The following is a 13,987-nucleotide window of genomic DNA, read 5'->3' on the forward strand; positions in this document are numbered from 1 at the left end:
GGTGTCAGAGCCATGGCCTCAAGCTCAGTGCCAAAAAGTGCAGTGTCATCCCCTTTGGTAAAAACTCTGTACCCATGAACTACCACATAGGCAGCAATCTACTTAACACCGAATGTGTGATAAGAGACCTTGGGACCCAGGTGGACGGTAGTCTCTCCTTTGATAGTCACATTGCCACAGTAGTCAGGAAGTCCTTCTACGTGGCACACCTCATCATAAAAGTTTTCTCATCCAGGAAAAAAGAGGTCATTGTTCCCCTCTACTCGACACTCATTAGACCCATTGTAGAGTAAAACGTCCCTTTAGGAATGTACCTCACAAGACATCTACAGCAGCTGGAAAGGCCACAGAAGTACCTCACAGAGAGGATTACTGGCCTCAAACAAATGCCCTACATTGACCACCTCAAAAAACTACAGCTTTACTCCGTAGCATATCGCCTACTCCGGGGTGATCTCTGCCTAACATATAAAGCTATGTCAAACCCAGAGCTGTTGGACATGCTGCACCTAAAGAAATCCCAATCCCTCCGAGCTACATGCTCTAGGGATCTAAACCTTGTCGCCACAATAAACAGGACATGCTGGAGAGAGAGATTCCTGTCCCAGAGACTTCACATACTCTGGAACAGGCTACCCATCTATGTCGAGCAGAGTTCTTCATGAGCACTCTTCAAGAAAAGTCTTGATGAGTGGATGGGAAATAGGAAATGCACCCCGGGGATCACTTCTGTGTCTCTGCTCAACAGTGGCACAGGAAAATAACTTTCTTGGGTGACGTAAGCCAGGGAACCTTGTTGGCTAGGCTTGCTTAGGCCCTTGGGCTGAGCCTAGTACCTACCTAAGAACCTATTCCTAATCCTTTCCACCCTTATCACACCCAGTGCAAATCTTGACATCTTTAACTCTGTCTCATCCAGCTCTAACTCCTCCCTGTTTGTCAACAAAGCAGAAATAGTACTTAAAGATGGAGGAAAAGCTAAATCTATGCAAACTGTTAGATTTCCTGCAAGTACAGCCTTCCGGATTTAGTAGGCATTGGCCCTTTCCAGTCTCTTCCAGGCCTTCTCAGTCCAAACCCAGGAACAGCAGACCACCCAGGTTACAGTCTCTGGCTACACACAGGCCTAAGCAGTGGGGGGCTCCCACTTCCAAAGCAGGTAGTAGTAAGGCACCCCCTTACAGAAAAATGTCACAATGACTTGACCTTAACCCTTCCAAGCCCTGCTCAACTGCTTGCTCCCTTAGGAGGAAAGCTCACCCTGCATGCAAAAAACTGGGAACTCATTACGCAGGACAAATGGGTTTTAAATATAATTTTCCAAGGATACAGATTCCACTTCAACACCCTACCAACCCCAAACGGTTGGCCCGACCTACCCCCAAATCAGTGGGCAGAGGCTCAACAGCAGGATGTCATTCAAGGATGCATCTGCAGTCCTTACAAATGGGTTGTCCTGTCGTCAGGCAGCCCTTCGGTCGGCCGGATTCCAAAGACTGGGTCTGGCCTCGGCTGGTGTCGCACTTCACCCGACGTCATAGCTGCAGTTATTAGGGTATAAAGGCATCAGCCGACGCCATTTTCCTCAGTCTTTCTTGCCGCTTGGCACCCGAAGCAGAAGCTGTTCGCAAGTGCCGGTCGGTCAGATCCAGAGATTACTACTACCGAATACTACTTCGAAGACTTCTAAAAAGCTAAGTACCCCATTGGGGACTCTTTCTTGCCTCAGCCGATGTCAGAGAAAGTGAATAACTGTTTATCTTGTGGGAAACAAATACCTCATAAAGATTTCCACTCCTTCTGTATACATTGTTTAGGCCCAGACCACGACGTAGCAGCTTGTCTAGCCTGCGCTTCTTTTAACCGACGGACGCTTAGACGTCGGTCGGAGTTTGCTGAACAAATTTTCGGCTCTGATTTTGCCTATATTATGCCGTCGGATCCTCCGACTACGCAAATTTCCAAAAAACGAAAAGAAAAGGACCGACACTCGCTGTCTGCAGTCTCGGCCGAAACCGCGATTAAGCAAACCGCGAGTGTCTCTGTTTCGGCCGAAACCGAGCAAGCAGTTCTTTCTCCAGCCGAAACCATGCCTTCTACCGAGGCCTCCTCTAACCTGGTAGAATCTGCTTCTGAAATCCAGCCTTCTGTTGCGGTTTCTCAGGAATTATCAGACACAATTCCCCTGGATATTTCAACCCCTGCACGTGGAGCTGCTAGGCCTCCTGCAGCCATGTCTATCAAGGCCTTTGCCAGGGCTAAAGCAGCCAAAGCTTCCAAAACTGTGCCTGCCAAACCCCCCTCACACAGGCCCAGCACTAGCTCTCATATGCTATCTTTGGCTGAGGATTTAATTTCCTTAATTCGTGGTTCCCAGCCTCATCCAGACAGGTCCTCTCTCCCACCTCCAGAAAAGAGACCTAGAGCAGAGCCCCCTGAACCAGTATCCACTGATGGTTCCTCTGATGAATCAGAACATACAGACCTTCCTGAGGCTTCTTATTCTCCTTATGAAGACTCTGATGCTGAAGAGTCCATTCCTTCAGCCTCTCCACCTGAGGAATTTTCCTTTGGGGAAACCTTGCATGCTATGAGGGAACAATTTCAGTGGCAGGGCCAAGATTTAGGCTTAGAACCTTTCTACATTTGCCACAACATAGGCCTTTAGCTATACCTCCAGTTCTTTCTGTTGTAGATGATGCATTTAATGATGCTTGCACTGCTCCTGATTCATTACCTCCGGCTCCTGCTAAGCCCGATAGGTTCTACAGGGTCCCGGACACTCATCACCATTTATACAAGGCTCCTTTTGCAGATCCAGAGACCATCGCCCAGGGCCCTAAAGCTGTAGCTGCTACTTCTACTAAAAACCCCCTCCCCTCTGAAAGGGAATCCAGGTCCTTAGAGAGATGGGGTAAAAAAGTTTACACTTCTGCTACCTTGTCAGCTAGGGCTTTAAACTGCCAATTTCATATGATTCAATATCAGGAGTTTATGCTTGACCAGTTAACTAAAAAGCTTTCCTCTGAGGAATCTTTAGATAAAAAATATGTTCAGGAAATGGTACATAACATACAGCAGGTTAGTAACCATTCTTTAAAATGTGGCTATGATGCACTGGAGGCTTCCTTTAGATCAGCAATGACTGACTGACACAGTTATCAGGAGACATGCATGGTTGAAAGAACAGGCATTACCAGACCATGTCAAATCAAAGCTTTTGGATGCACCCATGGACAAGGTCAATTTATTTGGTTCCCCTGCTCAGCAGGTGCTAAAAAAGATGGAAGAGAAGGCGAAATCTGTACAAACGGTGAAAGATTTCTTACAGGTTCAACCTCCAAGGTTTAGCAGGAACTGGCCCTCCAAGAATTGGTCCTTTCCGGACTCCTCTAAGCCTCAGAGGGGCAGGAATAGGCGTTCAAGAGGCAGAAACCAATCCAGGGGTGCCTACAGGGGACGCCAATGGCAAGGTAACAACCAGCGAGGCACGGACGCAGCCACCACCTCTACAACAACTCAATCACAGTGACTTGACAGTGGCACCGCCTACCAGGGAACAACTAGAAGCACCCTTAGGCGGAAAATTAACCTTATTCTCAAAAAACTGGCATTGCATCACAAGGGAAAAATGGATTTTGTAAACTATAGACCAAGGTTACAGGTTCCATTTCCATACTCTACCAGGGAAGAGAGGAATGCCAAACCTACCACCTTCTCAAAGGACAGAAGCTCTAAAACAAATATCTCAGCTATTAAGAATGAGAGCTGTGGAAAAGGTACCATCTATGGAGCAAGGAAAGGGATTTTACTCCAGACTCTTCCTGGTACCAAGAAAAGAAAACAAATGGAGACCCATTCTAGACCTGTCCGCTTTAAACACATTCCTTATTGTTCCAAAATTCAAAATGCTGACCCTACAGCAGCTTCTTCCCATGCTGGGCAAGGAGTCTTGGCTGGTAACTCTAGATCTCAAGGAGGCATACCTGCAGCCAACCAAGCCAAACCATCACGACAGATGCCTCAGACCTCGGTTGAGGGGCACACATGCAGGGCAAGTGCATACAAGGCTTATGGACTCAGGACCAGCTACGCCTACACACAAATCTAAAAGAAATGCTGGCAGTAAAATTGGCAATCCAGTCATTCAGACCATTTCTCCAAGAAGGTCAGTTGATGATAAGGACAGACAACACCACAGTTATGTGGTACATCAACAAACAGGGAGGCACCCATTCATATCCTCTATGCCGGCTGGCACTGGACCTATGGGATGTGGCCCTGAGCTACAACATTCAGTTACAAGCAATTTTTGTACCGGGAAAAGAAAACATTCTAGCAGACATATTAAGCAGAACAACCACAGATGCCCACGAATGGATGCTTCATCCGGACATCTTCAAAGCCATCACAAGGGAATGGGGATTACCAGAAATAGACTTGTTTGCATCCCCATTCAATCACCAGCTAAAGAAATTCTGCACAAGGACGTACCACCCACTTGCTTGGAAGGTGGACTCCCTATCTTTCAGTTGGAAAAACCTGACAGCATACGCATTTCCACCACTTCCTTTGATGCACAAGGTGCTTCTGAAGATCAAAGAGGACCGTCCAAGGATCATTCTGATAGCTTCAGACTGGCCAAGACAACATTGGTACCCATTGCTGAGGAGCATGTCTCGGGAACAAATATGGACACTACCTCTGATCCCATTACTGTTAACACAGAACAACTACAACATCCTGCATCCAAACCTGAAAACCCTGCAGCTAACTGCCTGGAACATTACATAACAGCAATTAACCCACATTTATCCCAAAGGGTTAAGGACATAATCCTGGAGGCTCGCAGACCTTCAACAAGAAAGAATTATGCAGCAAAATGGAAAAGATATCTCATTTGGAGTACTGCAAAGGGAGAAGATGTGACTCTGGTAAACATGGCCAACATCTTGGAGTACTTGGCAGAGCTCTTCCACACAGGCCTGTCCTATTCTTCCATCAAGATACATGCATCAGCTATTTCAGCACAATACAGCTTGGATCCTCCTGTCTTCTCTCACCCCCTGCTCAGACAGTTTCTGAGAGGAATTAAAAATGTAAAACCTCCCAGGAAACCACCATTGCCAGCATGGGACTTGAACTTTGTGCTAGAAAAATTGACACTTCCTCCTTTCGAGCCAGCAGCAACAGCAGAATTACAATACTTATCCTGGAAGACTGCTTTCCTGCTGGCAATAACTTCAGCAAGAAGGGTCTCCGAACTACAGGCATTAATGGCAGTGCAACCCTTCCTGATCTTCCATCAAGATAGAATGTCCATGAGAACAAATCCTACATTTATGCCTAAGGTGGTATCCAGAGTGTCATTAAATCAGGCTATCCACCTACCTACATTCTTTCCAAACCCACAAAACAGGGGAGAAAGACTTTTGCATACCTTGGATGTACACAGACAGTTACGCTACTACCTGGACAGGACTAAGTCCAATAGAAAAACTGAACAGCTTCTGGTAGCATATGCCACAGGAAAGGAAGGAAAACCAATTTCAAAACAGACAATCTCCAAATGGATAGGAAATTGCATTAGATTTTGTTACTCCTACCATGGAAAGAAAACTCCAGAGAACATCAGGCCTCATTCCACAAGGGCTACAGCCACTACCACAGCCTTCTTACGAGGAGTGGCTACCAAGGACATTATAGAGGCTGCTACTTGGACCTCCGTGCATACATTTGCCAAGCATTACAATTTACCTTTATACTCTAGATACCGAGCAGGTTTTGCCACTGCTGTTTTGCAAGGGATCCTAGCTACACCATAATCTCTACTCTTTCCTCCTCCCCTTGCTTAGCTATGGTATTCTACCCATTTGTAAGGACTGCAGATGCATCCTTGAAGGACATAGTACAGTTTTGTACCTACCATAAATGTAGATGTCCGATAGGAATGCATCTGCAGTCAGGATTACCCACCCACCTTCCCCTCTGAGGTACTTCTAGGGTATTTGCCAGCCTTCAGCTAGCTTGGGGGGGATCTATTATGGTGCATTTGTTTGTATATATGTACATACATGCTTATTTTTTGTGTTTGCTCTCTACTATTTGGAATCATTGGCATTTATCCAAATTTAGCCTTCCAAGAGGGCATCTGGGGCAAGAAACACTGAGGAAAATGGCGTCGGCTGATGCCTTTATACCCGAATAACTGCAGCTATGACGTCGGGTGAAGTGCGACACCAGCCGAGGCCAGACCCAGACTTTGGAATCCGCCGATCAAGGGCTGCCTGACGACAGGACAACCCATTTGTAAGGACTGCAGATGCATTCCTATCGGACATCTACATTTATGGTAGGTACAAAACTGTACTTTCTCCCTCTTCTAAGTATCAAGGCTATTCAACCTGTCCCAGCAGAAGAAAGGGGACAAAGTTTTTATTCAAGACTTTTCCTGGTACCCAGAAAACACTGCTCCTGGCGTCCTATCCTAGACCTCTCTGTTCTAAACACCTTTTTGGTAATCCCAAAATTCAAAATGCTAACACTTCAACAGCTGCTTCCTATGCTAGGCAAAGATGCCCGGTTGGCAACCTTCGACTTGCAGGAAGCTTACCTGCACATTCCAATATGGGAATCTTGCAGGAAATACCTACGTCTCAGGGCAGACTCCATGCTCTATCAGTTCTCTGCACTTCCCTTTGGCATATTTACTGCACCCAGGGTATTCACAGTGTCTAGCTCCAGCTATTACATTTTGCAGGCAGAGAAATATTCAAATATACTGATACCTGGGTGATTGTCTGATTCTGGTAGAAAGCCTGGACATGCTTTTAAAACATCTGGCATTCGTAAAGAAACTTCTAACCTCGCTGGGGTACACCATAAACGAAAAGAAATCTCATCCAGTACCCTGCCAACAGATTGTACTCCTGGGAGCAAGCTTGAACACAACTTCCCAGATGGCTTACCTCACGACAGAGAAACAAGTTTGACAACCTACTTCAAACTACTGGCCACAAAGACCCAGCTATCTACAAGGAAAATTTTGCAAACCCTGGGGTTCATGGCCTCTTGCAGTCTACTAATTCCATATGCAAGACTGCATATGAGGAAACTACAATGGTATCTAAAAAGTCTATGGTGTCGGCATTCTCAGGACCTGGAATCAATGATTCCTATCATTCCTTGTATAAAGACAGAGTTCCTTTGGTGGGCAGAGGCCTGCCACCACAAGGGGCTCCCTTTCAATCTACCCCTTGCCGCCCAAACCCTAACAGATGCATCAGACTATGCATGGGGGGGCTCACTTGACAGTGCAGTGCATTCAGGGCAAATGGAACCCGAGTCAGATGTACCTGCATATCAACCAAAAAGAAATGTTAGCTGTACAGAATTCCCTGACAGCCTTCAAAGACCACATCCTTCCAGGACAATTATTGGTAGAGACAGACAATACCACAATTATGTGGTACATAAACAAGCAGGGGTGAATCCACTCATACCCTCTCTGCATACTAGCCATGGCTTTGTGGAACACAGCCTTGAGCTACCAAGTGCACCTACAAGCTCAATTCCTGCCAGGCAAGCTAAATTCACTGGCAGACGACCTAAATAGAAATCTCATGGACGCACATGAATGGAAACTGGAACCAAGAATATTCAACCTCTTGAGGAACAAATGGGGGACTCCAGAGATGGACCTGTTTGCCTCCCCCCAGAACTACCAATTGGACAAATTCTGCACAAGGACTCCCCACAGTCAAGCTTGGAAAGTGGATGCCCTGTCCTTTACCTGGGAAAGCCTCTCGGTTTATACCCCCCCCCCCCCTGCCTCTCGAAGGTTCTGCTAATGATTAAACAGGACAAACCAAGGACAATACTTAATTGCACCAGACTGGCCTCGCCAGCACTGGTACCTCCTCTTGCGCAGCATGATACTGCTGGATCCATGGCACCTACCTCGGACACCTTCCCTGCTGTCTCAGCAGGCGGGCCAGATTCTGCACCCTCAGCTTCAAACCCTGAACCTTGTAGCCTGGCTAGTTCCTTGAGCTCTCCAATAGCATCCCTCAGTAAGCAGGTTCTAGATGTCATTCTGGAAACAAGGAGACCTAGTACTAGAAAATCCTATGCTGAAAAGTGGAGAAGATACTGTTCCTGGCCCAGGGGATGGGCCAACGTTGCCCAGCTTACCTCATATTCGTCAGTACTTAACAGAAATGCTCCACAGGGGCCTATCCTTCTCGTCAATTAAAATTCATGCCTCTGCAATTTCAGCACATTATAATACTGAACCACCTCTCTTCTCTCATCCCCTGTTAAAGCAATTCCTCAGAGGGACTAAAAATTTACCCCCCCCCCAGGTGAGCCCCTACTCCAGCCTGGGACATTAACTTTGAATTGGAAAAGCTCACTCTCCCTCCATTTCAACCAGCTGCAACTGCAGAGTTGAAATTCCTTTCTTGGAAAACAGCCATCCTTCTAGCCATCACTTCACAAAGAAGAGTGACTACATCACAGGCCCTCATGGCAGTGGAGCCCTTCCCTATCTCCCATGCAGACAGGGTTTCTCTCGGGACCAGTCCTTCCTTTATGCCCAAGGTGGTGTCTAGTGTGGCCCTAAATCAGTCCATTCATTTGCCTATGTTTTTCCCAAATCCAAAAAACAAAGGAGAATGAATTATGTACTCTTTGGAAGTGCACAGACAACTTAGATTTTATTTGGACAGGACTATGCCTCTCAGAAAATTTGAACAGGTGCTAGTTGGCTTTGCTGCAGGGGCAGAGGGGAAGGCCATTTCAAAGCAAACCATTTCTAAATGGATAGCCCATTGCATTCATTTCTGCTATTAGCACCATGGAAAACCTACCCTATAGGGGATAAGATTCCACCAGGGCTGCATCTGCCACTACCTCCTTTCTCAGAGGGGTCCCTACCAGGGGCATCCTAGAAGTTGCTACCTGGAGCTCTGTACATACCATCACCAAGCATTACCACATGCCTATTTTTTCTAAATCCAGAGTGGGTTTTGCCACTGCAGTTTTGCAGGGCTTAATAGCTGGCCCAAATGCTCTCTAACTTCCTCCTCCCTTCCTTAGCTTTGGGAATCAACCCAAATGTAATGACTGCAACAGTGAAACATGAAGAACATTGTACAGTTGTGTACACTTACCATAAATGTAGATGTTAGTGTTGTTGTCATGGTTACCCTCCCTCCAGCCCCCGGACTTCTCTTGGCTCTACCTTTGCTTCTTGTTTTAAGCTTTCTGGTGTATTTGCTTTTTTATGGAGGTGCAACATAACATATAGTTGCTTCCCTTTGTGGGGGCACCTGACATCTGGGGCAAGAAAAACTGATGTAATGGTGTCTGCTGCATGTTTTTATACCCCTGACGACCTGTCGTCATTGAAGATGAGACAGCATCTGACGAAGGAATCCAAGACACTGGTATTCAGGCCGGCTGAGGGCTACCTGCAGGCAGCTAACCCAGATGTAATGACTGCAACAGTACATCTACATTTATGGTAAGTGTACACAACTGTACTTTTTGCTATAGAAATTAGGAAAAAAAGAAAGCGTAAGCTTCTTGTCTCGGCCCATGCAAGTACTTCACCTGCTGCATTGCCTTCTGCTATAATAATCTCCTGGGCACTTTTAGACCTTACGCCACTGCATTTGTAGCGTAGTTCAACAAGAGTTCTTCCCAAGGCATGTAAGCAGCTTGCCACATGGTTTGCTTTGTTACACCTTCATAAAGCATTCCAGGCTGATTGCATTGTCCAGGAACAGGACAAATTGTGCAAGACTATGCTACAAGAGATCCTGTCACATTCCAACTCCCTTGATGATACATTTTTTGGAGTCTATTAAGATGTTAATGTTTTGCTGTTGGGGAGAACCTTTCCAAAGAAAATAATACATTGGTATAAAAATATACATGTAGCATTTTATCTTAAAAGAAAAGTTACTGCAGCTGTATAACTACCTTCATCCCTCAACCTAAGAAAGATGTATTGTCTTTTTATAGAGTTAAAGAGGGTTCTCATTCAGATGACCATCTGTATGAGGAGTAGCATACTCAGCTGAGGGCCACAGTCTCAAAAATGAAAATAGTACAGCTAGGAATGTGGTACAGTAATTCCATCACCTAGAATTGTGCTGATCTGAGGGCTACTTAAGGCCAGAGTGTGATGAGTTTGAGATCCCTGAATAAGACCGCTGTATTTTCCGGTTGTGATAATGGTTTATTAAAAATTCAGTTTACTGCATTTTCAAGTCCCAGTTAGTGCAGTTCCTAGCAACACTGGCTATGTGTATGTGAGAATTATGCATTCCTTGAATGTGCATGGACAGCTGAGGACCAGATGGTTTAGGTGTAGGCCATCTTTATTTGCTCTCAGGAAGGATACTGGATTTGCTCTTAGGGCCTCCAAGCACCTAACTTTATACATTTGTAGCCAGTATATTCAGAGAGGATACTGGATGTGCTCTTAGGGCCTCCAAGCACCTAACTTTATACATTTGTAGCCAGTATATTCAGGTGATTCCTTCATTCTGAATGGGAGCCAGTATTTGCTAATTAACAGCCTTTTCCTGCAGACTTACTGCTGCTTCCATTTTGTTTCCAAAGTGCGTGGATCCAGTAGTTGCTCACTGCAGGGCACTAGAGATCAAAGGTTTTCCATATCTAGATGACTGACTCACAGCAGAGATGTCAAGAGAATTTCTCACAAAAACAAGGGAATATTTACTTCAGTTAGGCCTGTCTGTATGAATTTGTCAACCTGTTAAAGTTAGTTGTAAGTAGACGCTGCCTCCTGAACAGCATGTCAGCCATAGCAAGGCTCTTCATAGGTTAGAACCCAATTCATTAGACAAAATTATCTTGCATCAGGATGTACATACTGCAGCAGCAGTAGTCTTATGAGTCCTGGGATTAATAGCAACCATATACACATGGTACCACTTACCAGGACTCAGATGAGAGTCTTGGAAGTTCACTGGTCTCCACTTTACTATCCAGTGTCTGACGGTAAGAATTTTCAAAGTTCATCACAACCACATAATCTGCTGTCAGGATTGTCTTTTCCTCTGTGTCAAAATTTAAGTCGTCATAGATGAGTCTACCTTGGGGAGGGAGGACATTTTCTTGGACAGATTGTCCATGGAACATGGGTGCAAGAAGAAGCCTACCTGCACATAATTATCCTGGAGATGAGCACAGTCTTCCTTGGTTTGCAGGCCTTCTAGGACCACTGTCTCTGAGGTGCAAGTGCCATGTACTCTGACAGCATGGCTGTGGTGTGGTCTATCAGCTAGTTATTTTTTTTTTGGGGGGGGGGGGTCAAGTCGTATCCCCCAATGTCAGAAAGCAGTGAGGATATGAATGGGCCATCAACTTGCAGCACTTTCCTGACTCAGTGCGTATCCCTTGGCAAGCCATTTCATTAGTGGACAAGTTTAGAAGATGTATTTTAATGTCTTTTAAATTATTGTAATTATCATTAATTATAATTGCACTTAAATTTAAATAATTAGTAATTTTTAAGTATTATAATTACTTAAAGATGTGTTTTTCTCATGAGACATCTGTTAAGGAAGTCTGTAGTGAGGATGCTGTTCTGCAGCTGGAAGGTGTCTTGCTGAGATCTTTTTGCTTCACATTCAAATACCAGATGCTGCAATTACCTCCTCTTAATCCTTCCCAGGGTCAGACTGCCAGAGACATGGTCATCCATCCTTGGACACAAGGATACCTCTAAACCTTCCCTCCACTGCAATTCACGATAATCATTTAGAAACACAAGTAGTGCAAAATGAAAGTCCTTCTCATATGTTCTTTGTGTTTCACTGTTGCAGTCATTACATTCAGGTAATCTGCTGGCAGGTTGCTCTCAGTCGGCCTGAATAACAAAGTCTTGGGTCCTGCGTCGGTTGCTGTCTCCTCTTCCATGACGTCAGGTGTATAAAACTTAAAGCCAATGCCATTTTATTCAGTCTTTTTTGCCGCTCAGTGCCCGAAGCAGAAGCAATTCGCAAGTGCCGGTCGACCAACTCCTGAAATTTTCACATTCGAGTTTCAGAACCGAAGTCTTCAAACTAAAGCCAAGTACCCTGTTGGGGAAACTTTTTCTTGCCCCTTACCGATGTCAGTAAAACTTAATAATTGCATTATTTGTGGGAAGCAAATACCTCATAAGGATTTTCATTTGTACTGTGTTCCTTGCCTAGGCCCAGATCTTAGTGTGCCTTGCTATCGGTTTTGTGCTAGATTTAACCAACGCACTATTACGCGTCTGTATATTTTTGCTTCTAAATATTTTGGATCAAGATTTAATTATCCTGAAATGTCTGTTAGCAATCCGACTACCGGAGTTCACAAAAACATGCAAAGAAAAAGACAGACTGTCGAGGTCCAAAACCGACGATGAAGCTTCTTCTAAGCCAGTCCCTAGTTCACCGGTACTCAGTGAGGCACTTTTGCAGCCCCTGATGCCCTCTACTTTTGAGTCGCAGGCCTCTACCGAGACCCATTCGGAGTCCGGTATGCCGCGAGATTCTCAAGAGTATTGAACCCGTGGATGTCTCTCCCTTGGATGGGTCCAGAGCCGCTGAGCAGGCACCGGCTTCTGAGGGTGTTTTTAGGCCTCAACATTTTTATATTAAACAGACGCCAGCCTCAAAAACAAGGTGAAAAACATCTATGTCTAAAAAAAACAACGCATGAGCCATGTGCTCAGGCCCCTATGCCTAAAAACAGATGATCAAAATGGCTGAGGACTTAATTACCTTGATCAGGGGTTCCCAACCCCCCCCCCCTTGCTAAGAGGCCTAGGCAAGGCACTGATTATGAATCTTCAGATCAAGTTTCCATTTCTTCTGATTCCTCTTCTGATCAGGAATTTTCTGTTCCACCCTATGAGAATTCTGGTGCAGAGGAATCCATCTCATCTGCATCTCCTCCTGAGGATTACTCTTTTGGAGAGACTTTGCATACCTTAAGGGAACATTTTCACTGGGAGAGCCAGGACTTCTCTGAATCAAAAAAGAGGCTTAGGGATTTTCTTCTTCTTCCTCGGCATAGGCCTTTGGCAATCCCTCCTGTATTAGACATTGTTGATGTGTTTTCGGAATCAAGTATGGCTCCTGATTCCCTACCTCCGACTCCTAGTAAGCCAGACAGATATTACAGGGATGTTCTTCGTGTTTCACTGTTGCAGTCATTACACTTGGGTTATCCTGCTGGCAAGCTACCGTCAGTCGGCCTGAATTCCAAAGTCTAGGTCCGGCGTTGGTTGCTGTCACCTCTTCCCTGACGTCGGTGTGCCAGGGGTATAAAAGATGTGGCTGACACCATTTTCTTTAGTCTTTCTTGCCGCGCGGTGCCCGAAGCAGAAGCAGTTTGCAAGTGCCGGTTGACTGACTCCTGAGATTTTCGTGTTCGAATTTCAGATCCGAAGTCTTCATTAAAAGCTAAGTACCCCGCTGGGGAAAACTTTTTTCTTGCTCCAGACCGATGTCAGAAAAAGTTAATAATTGTATTTCTTGTGGGAAGCAAATACCTCGTAAGGACTTTAACTCTTACTGTATTCCTTGCCTTAGGCCCTGACCACGACGTTGCTAGCTGTCGGTTTTGTGCTAGATTTACCCAACTCACTATTAAGCATCTGTACGATTTTGCAGTTCACTATTTTGGCAGAAGATTTAATTATAATATGCCGTCGGATAGCCATCTGACTACCGGAATTCACAAGAAACACAAAGAAAAGGACAGGCATCCAAGGTCCAAACAGACGAGGCTTCCTCTAAGCCAGTCACCGGTTCTCAGTGAGGTGCTTTCGTAGCCCCTGACGCCCGCTACTTTGGACTCGCAGGTCGCTGCAGACTCCCACGTGGAGTCAACTAGGCCGCTGGAAGCTCAGGGTATTGGACCTTCGGAAACTATTCCCGCAGATGGGTCCGGAGCCGCTGAGCAGGCATCTGCT

General features: G+C 45.5%; 1 protein-coding gene across 1 annotated transcript in view; it reads left to right on the forward strand.

Annotated features, from left to right (window-relative positions):
* The window catches only part of LOC122817306 (serine/threonine-protein kinase SMG1-like), a gene marked incomplete in the record, with an annotated part of 2,898,779 nt that overhangs the window by 1,529,651 nt on the left and 1,355,141 nt on the right, over positions 1–13,987 (forward strand).

This window comes from Protopterus annectens, chromosome 12.part0 (genome assembly GCF_019279795.1).
Source record: "Protopterus annectens isolate FY-2018-M chromosome 12.part0, PAN1.0, whole genome shotgun sequence".
Classification (NCBI taxonomy): Eukaryota; Metazoa; Chordata; order Ceratodontiformes; family Protopteridae; genus Protopterus; species Protopterus annectens.